The sequence below is a fragment of the Oncorhynchus mykiss genome, chromosome 15 (genome assembly GCF_057628025.1).
Source record: "Oncorhynchus mykiss isolate SJ-2025 chromosome 15, ASM5762802v1, whole genome shotgun sequence".
NCBI classification, from domain to species: Eukaryota; Metazoa; Chordata; class Actinopteri; order Salmoniformes; family Salmonidae; genus Oncorhynchus; species Oncorhynchus mykiss.
In genome coordinates, this window is record NC_143036.1 from 5,152,132 (window position 1) to 5,162,618 (window position 10,487).

The window sequence follows — 10,487 nt, forward strand, 5'->3', positions numbered from 1 at the left end:
TGACAACACGCTGACAACACACTGACAACACAGTCAACTTACTGATAACACACTGACAACATGCTGACAACACAGAGACAACTTACTGACAACACACTGACAACACACTGACAACACACTGACAACACACTGACAACACGCTGACAACACACTGACAACACACTGACAACACAGAGACAACACAGAGACAACACGCTGACAACACAGAGACAACTTACTGACAACACACTGACAACACACTGACAACACAGAGACAACTTACTGCCAACACACTGACAATACAGACAACTTACTGACAACACAGAGACAACTTATTGACAACACACTGACAACACGCTGACAACTTACTGAAAACATGCTTACCAAACACTCAACACAACCATGGAGGGGCTTTTGGAGAGAAGCTAACGACTGACAACACGGTGACAACTCACGGCAGGCATGCAGGCGCGCGCGCCCACACACAAGCCCTGTTTATACCTGATTCCAACATGCGTCCTTTGTCCTGATCTTGTCCTCATTATTATTAAGACGTGTTGGGATCTGACTGTGATCAGATCTTACGTGTAAACAGACAACATCAGGACAGAACCAATAGGGAAGGAGTCTGTTAGAAAACAGTGATCTCTGGGGTCAGAGGTGATTCACTAATGAAAACATCAGATTCAGGATAATGTAATGAAAAGATCAGATTCATGAAAATGTAGTTGAAAACATCAGATTCAAGACAATGTAATTGAAAACATCAGATGTATGATAATGTAATGAAAATAGGATACGATCTTCGTTTGCAGTAAGTGATTCCATTGACATCATCCTCTTCTTGTAGCATCTGTCCCAAATGGAACCATATTCCCTTTATAGTGCACTTCCTTTAACCAGGGTCCATAGCGCTTCTGGTCAAAAGTAGTGCGCGATGTAGGGAATAGGGTGCCATTTGGGACTCAAGCTCTATTGTCCTAGTGTGAAGTAGAATCTGAAGTCCGAATGGCTGAATAGCATCCAATGACAGCGTGGTGTGATGGTTCCAATACCAGGGCGAGAGAGAGCCCATAGTTACAGCCCCAACAAATACAGTCACATCTCCATCTTTATCATCTTCCTATGGTTCTGCCCTGCGGCTAGTTCAATGTTTTAAAAACTTCCAAGTCCTTCACGTCGCCCTTGGATTGAGATCAGCGAGTCTCCGGAGAGAAAAGGTAGAGCCAACAAAGGATTACTGTTCGATGTTCAGGGTGATGCCAACTGTTTTGCCCCACTGACCTCTCATGGGCATCAAGTCTTCAAAAAAAGTCACTTAGTTTCACTCAATGCCTGTTATTACTGCTTAGGCATTTGTTAAACCGAGCCAAAATGGAGTCAGCCACTCTCAGTTTTACTCACTGCCTGTCATCACTGCTTAGGCATGGGGAAACCGAACCAAAATGGAGTCAGCCACTCTCCGTTTTACTCAGTGCCTGTTATTACTGCTTAGGCATTTGTTAAACCGAGCCAAAATGGAGTCAACCACTCTCAGTTTTACTCAATGCCTGTCATCACTGCTTAGGCATTTGCTAAACCGAGCCAAAATGGAGTCAGCCACTCTGTTTTACTCACTGCCTGTCTGCTTAGGCATGGGGAAACTGAGCCAAAATGGAGTCAGCCACTCTCAGTTTTACTCAATGCCTGTTATTACTGCTTAGGCATGGGGGAACCGAGCCAAGATGGAGCCCCATGACTGGCTTGGATTTAGATGGGCAGGCTGATACTGTACAGTCACTGAGGTAATTTGGCTTTCATGTAAACTATCAAGGCTTTTGACAGGCTTTCTGATAATGTGACAAAGATACTGTGTGATGAAGCCTCTTACACTGAGCTCAAGAGATATACACAACCAAACTTGTTTAGAGTCCAATAGCAAAACCAAACAAGGTAAGAGATGTATTTTTGCCTCAACTACAACTACCTCTCTCTAGTGTGTTATCCTCTCTCTAGTGTGTTATCCTCTCTCTAGTGTGTTATCCTCTCTCTAGTGTGAGTTATCCTCTCTCTAGTGTGAGTTATCCTCTCTCTAGTGTGAGTTATCCTCTCTCTAGTGTGAGTTATCCTCTCTCTAGTGTGTGTTATCTTCTCTCTAGTGTGTGTTATCCTCTCTCTAGTGTGAGTTATCCTCTCTCTAGTGTGTGTTATCCTCTCTCTAGTGTGTGCTATCCTCTCTCTAGTGTGTGTTATCCTCTCTCTAGTGTGTGCTATCCTCTCTCTAGTGTGTGCTATCCTCTCTCTAGTGTGTGCTATCCTCTCTCTAGTGTGTGCTATCCTCTCTCTAGTGTGTGCTATCCTCTCTCTAGTGTGTGCTATCCTCTCTCTAGTGTGTGTTATCCTCTCTCTAGTGTGAGTTATCCTCTCTCTAGTGTGAGTTATCCTCTCTCTAGTGTGAGTTATCCTCTCTAGTGTGAGTTATCCTCTCTCTAGTGTGTGTTATCCTCTCTCTAGTGTGTGCTATCCTCTCTCTAGTGTGTGCTATCCTCTCTCTAGTGTGTGTTTTCCCCTCTCTAGTGTGTGTTATCCTCTCTCTAGTGTGTGTTATCCTCTCTCTAGTGTGTGCTATCCTCTCTCTAGTGTGTGCTATCCTCTCTCTAGTGTGTGCTATCCTCTCTCTAGTGTGTGCTATCCTCTCTCTAGTGTGTGTTATCCCCTCTCTAGTGTGAGTTATCCTCTCTCTAGTGTGTGTTATCCTCTCTCTAGTGTGTGTTATCCTCTCTCTAGAGTGTGTTATCCTCTCTCTAAACTCTGCTAAGTAGGTAGAATTTATATAGCTCCTTCGTACATCAGCTGATATCTCAAAGTGCTGTACAGAAACCCAGCCTGAAACCCCAAACAGCAAGCAACTCAGGTGTAAAGCATGCTTTCTGTTACAGTTACCAGTTGCCTGTCTAAAATTGTATTCAGTAATGTCATTTTTGGATGACCTAAACTCAGCAATGGTATCTGATTACTTCCCAGTTACTTTTGGTATACTTTCCCTTTAAGAGTAGTTAAAAGTAGACAAAAAAGGAAATGTCATTTCTGAAATGTAATCTAAGAAGTAATCATCTAGCTTTTCAAAAAGTATCAGATCTGATTTCAATATTATTACAGTTATTCCCCAACCCTGTCTGTGTGTCTGGCATAAAGGGAGCATGTCTGTGCTCTCTTTTCCTGAAATGACTAATCTAATGGAGTCTCAAAGCCCTGTGTTCCAAAGATGTTTTACTCAAAAGGCTCCTACCGTCTAGGCGGGCCGCCACTCGTGTCTCACTGGGCCATGGCTCCGGAGGCCCTGCCTCTCACTTGGGGCCGAAGCCAGGCCACTGGCACTTCTCAGCTGGCATTTCAATAACAATGGCTAACTGTGACCTTTAACACCTTCTCGCACACAGCAACTGTCTTGATTATGCAGAGGTTGTTGTTTCTGCTCTTCACAAGTCCTCACCGTCAGCCCGAGATATGGAAACACACTTTCCCTAGTAGAACGTAAGGGTGGAAGAGTCGAAAATTAGCACATGTAAGGGAATAGTATCCCGTTTGGGACGCAGCCAAGCAAATCAATTATCCTCAAGTCAAACCAAGTTAGATAAAATCGTTATCCCTGATCCGATGTGCCTCTCTATGACAACAGCATAGAATCTGTTGTCTTGTACTTCTTCACCAAGACTACATGTCAAGACTACACATCAAGCAAAAGGAGATGATTGTGGACTACAGGAAAAGGAGGACGGAGCACGCCCCCATTCTCATCGCCGGGGCTGTAGTGGAGCAGGTTGGGAGCTTCAAGTTCCTTGGTGTCCACATCACCAACAAACTAACATGGTCGAAGCACACCAAGACAGTCGTGAAGAGGGAACGACAAAGCCTATTCCCCCTCAGGAGACTGAAAAGATTTGGCATGGGTCCTCAGATCCTCATAAAAGTTCTACAGCTGCACCATCGAGAGCATTCTGACCGGTTGAATCACCGTCTGGTAGGGCAACTGCTCGGCCTCCGACCGCATTACAGAGGGTAATGCGTACTGCCCAGTACATCACTAGGGCCAAGCTTCCTGCCATCCAGGACCTCTATACCAGGCGGTGTCAGAGGAAGGCCCTAAAAATTGCCCGAGACTCCAGCCACCCCCAGTCATAGACTATTCTCTCTACTACCGCATGGCAAGAGGTCAAAGACTTCTTAACATTTTCTACACCCATAAGACTCCCGAACAGCTAATCAAGTGGCTATTTGCATTTTTTGTTACTTAAGTTGATTTTAGTAAATACTTTATCAACACTTATTTTTTCTTAAAACGTCATTGTTGGTTAAGGGCTTGTAAATGAAGCATTTCCCTGTAAAGTTTACACCTATTTGTATTCGGGGCTTGTGACAAATACAATTTGATTTGACATGTCAACTGTGGATATGTGGATGTCAAACTGTGATTGTATAGATAACTTAACGTTAACAGGGAAACCACACAGGGTGCCACTTCAGACGCAGACCCTGTACTCTAGCCCCCTAGGCATTTAGGCCTGGACTCCAGTTAATCATTCACATTCCTGCTTCTGCCCCTGAGGCTCCTGGATACGGAGCTGAGACCGGCTGGGCATGACTGGTATTACACTGGCTGAGACACTGGGATGAGTGAGTGAGTGAGTGAGTGAGTGAGTGAGTGAGTGAGTGAGTGAGTGAGTGAGTGAGTGAGTGAGCGAGCGAGCGAGGGAGCGAGGTATGGAGCGAGCGAGCGAGCAACAGCTCTCCACCTTGAGCTCTCTCTGAGATAAACTAGAGAAACAAAGACAGGGACGGAGGGAAAGGGGGAGAGAGAAAGAGAGAGACTCAGAGAGAGAGAGACAGAAAGGGAAAGAGAGAGAGAGACAAGGGGGAAGCACACACAACAGCTCTCTACCTTGAGCTCTCTCTCTCTTTGAGAGAAACTAGAGAAACAAAGACAGGGAATGTAAGACAAAGAGAGAGAGAGAGAGGTCCGGGTGTAAATAACACAAAAACAACACTAGACACTATGGAACACAAAGCTTTTACTATCTCATCCTGGAATATACAAGGTCAGAGGTCATCTGCCTGTGGCCTAAAGAGCAGGAACCCAGACTTTATCAAATCAATTGGAAATACAGACATTGTCATCCTACAAGAAACCTGGTACAGAGGAGACGGGCCCACTGGTTGTCCTCTAGGTTACAGAGAGCTGGTAGTCCCATTCACCACACTACCAGGTGGGTTTATTTTTTATTTTATTTATTTTTTCACCTTTATTTAACCAGGTAGGCTAGTTGAGAACAAGTTCTCATTTGCAACTGCGACCTGGCCAAGATAAGGCATAGCAGTGTGAACAGACAACACAGAGTTACACATGGAGTAAACAATTAACAAGTCAATAACACAGTAGAAAAAAGGGGAGTCTATATATACATTGTGTGCAAAAGGCATGAGAAGGTAGGCAAATAATTACAATTATGCAGATTAACACTGGAGTGATAAATGATCAGATGGTTATGTACAGGTAGAGATATTGGTGTGCAAAAGAGCAGAAAAATAAAAATAAATAAATAAAAACAGTATGGGGATGAGGTAGGTGAAAATGGGTGGGCTATTTACCAATAGACTATGTACAGCTGCAGCGATCGGTTAGCTGCTCAGATAGCAGATGTTTGAAGTTGGTGAGGGAGATAAAAGTCTCCAACTTCAGCGATTTTTGCAATTCGTTCCAGTCACAGGCAGCAGAGAACTGGAACGAAAGGCGGCCAAATGAGGTGTTGGCTTTAGGGATGATCAGTGAGATACACCTGCTGGAGCGCGTGCTACGGATGGGTGTTGCCATCGTAACCAGTGAACTGAGATAAGGCGGAGCTTTACCTAGCATGGACTTGTAGATGACCTGGAGCCAGTGGGTCTGGCGACGAATATGTAGCGAGGGCCAGCCGACTAGAGCATACAAGTCGCAGTGGTGGGTGGTATAAGGTGCTTTAGTGATAAAACGGATGGCACTGTGATAAACTGCATCCAGTTTGCTGAGTAGAGTGTTGGAAGCAATTTTGTAGATGACGTCGCCGAAGTCGAGGATCGGTAGGATAGTCAGTTTTACTAGGGTAAGTTTGGCGGCGTGAGTGAAGGAGGCTTTGTTGCGGAATAGAAAGCCGACTCTTGATTTGATTTTCGATTGGATGGGTGGTATAGAGGAGACGGACCCACTGGTTGTCCTCTAGGTTACAGAGAGCTGGTAGTCCCATCCACCACACTACCAGGTGGGTGGTATAGAGGAGACAGACCCACTGGTTGTCCTCTAGGTTACAGAGAGCTGGTAGTCTCATCCACCACACTACCAGGTGGGTGGTATAGAGGAGATGGACCCACTGGTTGTCCTCTAGGTTACAGAGAGCTGGTAGTCCCATCCACCAAACTACCAGGTGGGTGGTATAGAGGAGATGGACCCACTGGTTGTCCTCTAGGTTACAGAGAGCTGGTAGTCCCATCCACCACACTACCAGGTGGGTGGTATAGAGGAGACAGACCCACTGGTTGTCCTCTAGGTTACAGAGAGCTGGTAGTCCCATTCACCACACTACCAGGTGGGTGGTATAGAGGAGATGGACCCACTGGTTGTCCTCTAGGTTACAGAGAGCTGGTAGTCCCATTCACCACACTACCAGGTGGGTGGTATAGAGGAAACGGACCCACTGGTTGTCCTCTAGGTTACAGAGAGCTGGTAGTCCCATCCACCATCTACCAGGTGGGTGGTATAGAGGAGATGGACCCACTGGTTGCCCTCTAGGTTACAGAGAGCTGGTAGTCCCATCCACCACACTACCAGGTGGGTGGTATAGAGGAGATGGACCCACTGTTTGTCCTCCAGCGACAGTCTCCAGTCCAGAGCCACCAGAGACGGTCTCCTGTCCGGGGCCCGCAACGAGGGTGCCCAGTCCGGGGCCCGAAACGAGGGTGCCCTGGGGGGGGGGGGGGGGTACTGTCACGCCCTGACCTTAGAGATCCTGTTTATGTCTCTATTTTGTTTTGGTCAGGGTGTGAGGTGGGGTGGGTATTCTATACTGTATTATTTGTATTTCTATGTTTTGGCCAGGTAGGGTTCTCAATCAGGGACAGCTGTCTATCGTTGTCTCTGATTGAGAACCATACTTAGGTAGCCCTTTTTCCACCTGTCTTTGTGGGAAGTTGACTTTGTTTAGGGCACATAAAGCTTCACAGTTTGTATTTGTTTTTCTAGTGTTATTTGTTTTGTTCGGTGTCATTTTGATTAATAAAAGAAAATGTACGCTCACCACGCTGCGCCTTGGTCCTGTCCTTTCAACAGCCGTGACAGATTAGCTAACACACCGCGCCATTGGAACACAGGAGTGATGGTTGCTGATAATGGGACCCTGTACGTCTATGTAGATATTCCATTAAAAAATCTGCAGTTTCCAGCTACAATAGTCATTTACAACATTAACAATGTCTACACTGTATTTCTGATCAATTTGATGTCATTTTAATGGACAACATTTTTGAATGGTAGTGTATGTCCCCGATATCTCTCTAATTTCTCATGCGAATGAAGGGATTTTGGGCCTTGTCGGGTTCTGAAGTAAATCCTTTGTGTCCCTACCCGTTAAAGAAAGAAAAATCTTCGTCCAGTACGAGGTGAGTTATCGCTGTCCTGATATCCAGAAGCTATTTTCAGTCATAAGAGACGGTGGCAGGAACGTTATGCACAATATAGTTTACGAATAACACAAAACACAAAAAAACACAAACTGGTTTAACCTTTCTGATCTCCCCATCCCGGATCCGGGTTCGTGAATACATTCTCAAGCTCATTACCATAACGCAACGTTAACTATTCATGAAAATCGCAAATGAAATGAAATAAATATGCTAGCTCTCAAGCTTAGCCTTTTGTTAACAACACTGTCATCTCAGATTTTCAAAATATGCTTCTCAACCATTGCAAAACAAGCATTTGTGTAACAGTATTGATGGCTAACGTAGCATTTAGCATTAGCATTCAGCTGGCAACATTTACACAAAAAAACAGAAAAGCATTCAAAAAAATCATTTACCTTTGAAGAACTTCAGATGTTTTCAATGAGGAGACTCTCAGATAGCAAATGTTCAGTTTTTCCTGAAAGATTATTTGTTTAGGACAAATCGCTCCGTTTTCTGCGTCACGTTTAGCTATGAAAAAACCCCTGTATCCAGGATTGTGTAAATCTATCAGCAAGCTCATTAGCATAACACAACGTTAACTATTTATGAAAATCGCAAATGAAATGAAATAAATATGCCATCTCTCAAGCTTAGCCTTTTGTAAACAACACTGTCATCTCAGATTTTCAAAATATGCTTCTCAACCATAGGAAAACAATAATTTGTGTAAAAGTAGCTAGCTAGAGTTAGCATTTCGCGTTAGCATTTAGCGTTAGCATTAGCGTTAGCATCCAGCACGCAACATTAACAAAAACATAAAAGCCTTCAAATAAAATAATTTACCTTTGAAGAACTTCTGATGTTTTCAATGAGGATACTCTCAGTTAGATAGCAGATGCTCAGTTTTTCCAAAAAGATTCCTTGTGTATTAGAAATAGCTCCGTTTTATACATCACATTTGGCTACCAAAAAAAATCCATAAATTCAGTCCTCAAAACGCAAACTTTTTTCCAAATTAACTCCATAATATCGACTGAAAACATGGCAAACGTTGTTTAGAATCAATCATCAAGGTGTTTTTCACATATCTCTTCATTGATACATCGTTCTTGGACACATGCTTTCTCCCCTGAATCAAATGGTAAAGTAGAAGCAGCTGGCAATTGCACACCGAATTCGACGCAGGACACCAGGCGGACACTTGGAAAATGTAGTCTCTTATGGTCAATCTTCCAATGATATGCCTACAAATACGTCACAATGCTGCTAAGACCTTGGGCGAACGACAGAAAGTGTAGGCTCATTCGTTGCGCAATCACAGCCATATAAGGAGAGAATGGAAAACAGAGCTTCAGAAATTCTGCTAATTCCTGGGTGATGCATCATCTTGGTTTCGCCTGTAGAATGAGTTCTGGGGCACTTACAGACAAAATCTTTGCAGATTCTGAAACTTCAGAGTGTTTTCTTTCCAAAACTGTCAAGAATATGCATAGTCGAGCATCTTTTCGTGACAAAATATCGCGCTTAAAACGGGAACGTTTTTTATCCAAAAATGAAATAGCGCCCCTAGAGCTCTAACAGGTTAAGAGCCCGTAAAATGACAGCCATCTCCTCCACCGCCATTCTAACAGCAGACTTGTACATTTTCTCGCCGAAAACTTGGTACTGAGCAAATGTCAATTTGGCTTTTTACCAAATTACCGTACGACAGACCATGTGTCTTCTCATGCTTTGTTGAGCTTTGAGCTCTCAAACTCAATTTGGCATGAGGGTCTGCTATACACATTGATGGAAAGTGGTATTGGGGGAAAACATACATCATAAATCCATGTACACAAACAACAAGTGTGCGGTTAAAATTGGCAAAAAAACCCACACATTTCTTCCCACAGAGCCGTGGGGTGAGACAGGGATGCAGCTTCAGCCCCACCCTATTCAACATATATATCAACTAGATCAGTCTGCAGCACCCGGCCTCACCCTACCAGAATCTGAAGTCAAATTTCTACTGTTTGCTGATGATCTGGTGCCTTCAATTCGACACACCAATTAGGGTCTGGCTAAAAATACTTGAATCAGTTATAGAACCCGTTGCCCTTAATGGTTGTGAGGTCTGGGGTCCGTTCACCAACCAAGAGTTAAGAAAACACCAAAATATCCTCTGTGTACAACGTAGAACACCAAATAATGCATGCAGAGCAGAATTAGGCAGATACCCACTAATTATCAAAATCCAGAAAGGAGCCGTTAAATTATAAAACCACCTAAAAGGAAGGGATTCCCAAACCTTCCATAACAAAGACATCACCTACAGAGAAACAAAAGTGGAGAAGAGTCCCCTAAGGAAGCTGGTCCTGGGGCTCTGTTCACAAACACAAACAGACCCCACAGAGCCCCAGGACAGCAGCACCAGGAAAAACAAAAAAACAGAGCAAACTAGAATGCTATTTGTCCCCAAACAGAGAGTACACAGTGGCAGAATACCTGACCATTGTGACTGACCCTAAACAAAGAGTACACAGTGGCAGAAAACCTGACCACTGTGACTGGCCCAAAATTAAGGAACTCTTTGACTATGTACAGACTCAGTGAGCATAGCCTTGCTATTGAGAAAGGCCGCCGTAGGCAGACATGGCTCTCAAGAGAAAACAGGCTGTGTGCTCACTGCACACAAAATGAGGTGGAAACTGAGCTTCACTTCCTAACCTCCTGCCCAATGTATGACCATATTAGAGACACATGTTAGCCTCAGATTACACAGACACACAAGGAATTTGAAAACCAATTACATTTTGATAAACTCCCATATCTACTGGGTGAAATTCCACAGTGTGCCA